Raw genomic sequence first — 2318 nt, 5'->3', positions numbered from 1 at the left:
GTGTCAGAGACAGTGTGATTGGCACAGGACAGAGCGGAGTTTAGGGCTGTTGTACATAGGGTCGCTATGAGTCGCAGGCGACTCGACGGCACATAAGAACAACAACAACAACATATAAACCAGGCTGCTCCTTGCAGGTAAAGATCCTGAGGCTTCATCTGACATTCTTTGGACATGTTTTAAGGAGGGACCGGTCCTTGGAGAGAGAGATCATGCTTGGGACGGTGGAGGGACAGTGCAGGAGGGGAAGGCCTTCTATGAGGTGGACTGATTCAGTGACTGGGATAATCGGGATGGGTGTATTGGGGACAGTGCGATTGGCACAGGACAGAACAGAGTTTAGGGCTGCTGTACATAGGGTCACTATGACTCGCAAGTGACTCGATGGCACATAACAACAACAACAACATACAAAGGCATTTGAATATGTGGATCACAATGAATTATGGCTAACATTGAAAAGAATGGGAATCCCAGAACACATAATTGTGCTTATGTGAAATCTATACTTAGAGTAGGAAGCAGTAGTCAGAAAAGACCAAGGAAACACTTCATAGTTCAAAATCAAGAATAGAGTGGGCATTCTTTCTGCATACTTTTTTAATCTATGTGTGTAAAAGGTCATTCAATAGGCTGGACTTTATGAAGAGAAATGTGGCATCAGGATTGGGGAAAAATTCATCAATAACTTACGTTGTGTAGTTTTGCGCAACCTTGCTTCCTGAAACTGAAGAGAACCAGAAATGTTTACTACAGAATGTCAAGGGCTATAATGCTAATGCTCAATATGGACTGTAGCTCAACATCGAGAAAACAAAGATTCTAGGCACTAGGTCAATTAGCAGCACCATGAAAGGTAGAGAAGAGCTTGAGACTGTTAACTATTTCGTCTTGCTGGGCTCCACAATCAACGTTTAGTACCAGCAGTCTAGATATCAAAATATGAATTGCATTGGGAAAATCTGCTGTCAAGGACCTCTCCCGAGTTCTGAATAGCAATGATCTCAGTCTAGAGGTTAAAGTTTCCCTGATCCAGACCATGGTCTTCTCAATTGCTTATTATATATTGAAGAGCCAGACAGTTACTAAGGATGAAGAATAATTGATGCTTTTGAATAGTGATGCTGGAGAAGAGTATTGAAAATCCCTGGACTGCCAAGAGAACAAACAGGTCTATTCCAGTAAGGGTTAAACCAGTTTGCACATTGGTGGCAAGGACTATGAAGCTCCATTTCACATATTTTGGGCATATGGCCTGAAGGGACCAATCCATAGAGAAGGACATCATTCTTGAAAGTTTGGAGTGTCAGATCAGGAGAGGAAGATGCTAGCTGAGATGAATTGACACAGTACTTAGGTAAATGGGGGTAGGTGTTCTGGAGAAAGTGAGATCAGTTCAAGATAGAGCAGGGTTCAAGGTTATTGTCCGTAGGGTTGGTATGAGTTCCAGCTGACTCAACTGCACACAACGACAACAAAAATATATATTCGAGAATCTGGACACTATGCAGAAGAATCTAGCATCAGGATTGGAGGAAGATTTATTAATGACCTTCATTAACCAGATGCTAAACCTTGCTTACTGAAAGTGAAGGGGACTTGAAGAGCTTGCTGCAGAATATCAAACAATTCAATATGGATTGCAGTTTAACATCAAGAAACAAAAATCCTCACTACTGGACCAACAGACAATATCATGATAGATCTAGAAAAGATTGATACTGTCAGCAACTTCACCTCAGTTGCATCCACAATTAGTATTTCAGGTACCACCACGCAGGAAATCAGCACATGTATTATGCTGACAAAGTGTGAAGTCAAGAACCTCTCTAAATTATTGAGGAGCAATGATGTCTGTCACTCAATAGGCATCTGAGAGCTGGACAATGAATTATGATTAAGAATAGGTGCATTTGTACTATGGTGTTGGTAAAGAGTAGTGAATATCCCATGGATTGCCGCTAGAAAAAAATATACATTTTGGGGAAGGTGCAGCCAGAGTGTTCCTTGGATGCAAAGATGATGATGCTTCATCTCATATACTCTGGATGTGTTTCTAGGAGAGTTTACTCCTTGGAGAGGGATTTCATGCTTGGTAAGGTACATATGGCAAAAGGCAGGAAGACTCTAAATGAAGTGAACTGAAGCACTGACTGCTACATAGAGCTAAAGTGTGTCAGAGACTGTGAAGATGGCACAGGATAGGATGGAGTTTAGGGCTGTAGTTCTTAGGGTTACTGCGAGTCATATTTTGCTCAACAGCAAACATAAAAATAACACAATAAGAACAACATATAAAAATAAATATTTATTCTTAA

Source organism: Elephantulus edwardii, unplaced genomic scaffold (genome assembly GCF_000299155.1).
Source record: "Elephantulus edwardii isolate Elephantulus edwardi_28Jun2011 unplaced genomic scaffold, EleEdw1.0 scaffold00110, whole genome shotgun sequence".
NCBI lineage: Eukaryota > Metazoa > Chordata > Mammalia > Macroscelidea > Macroscelididae > Elephantulus > Elephantulus edwardii.
This window is presented reverse-complemented; position numbering follows the sequence as displayed.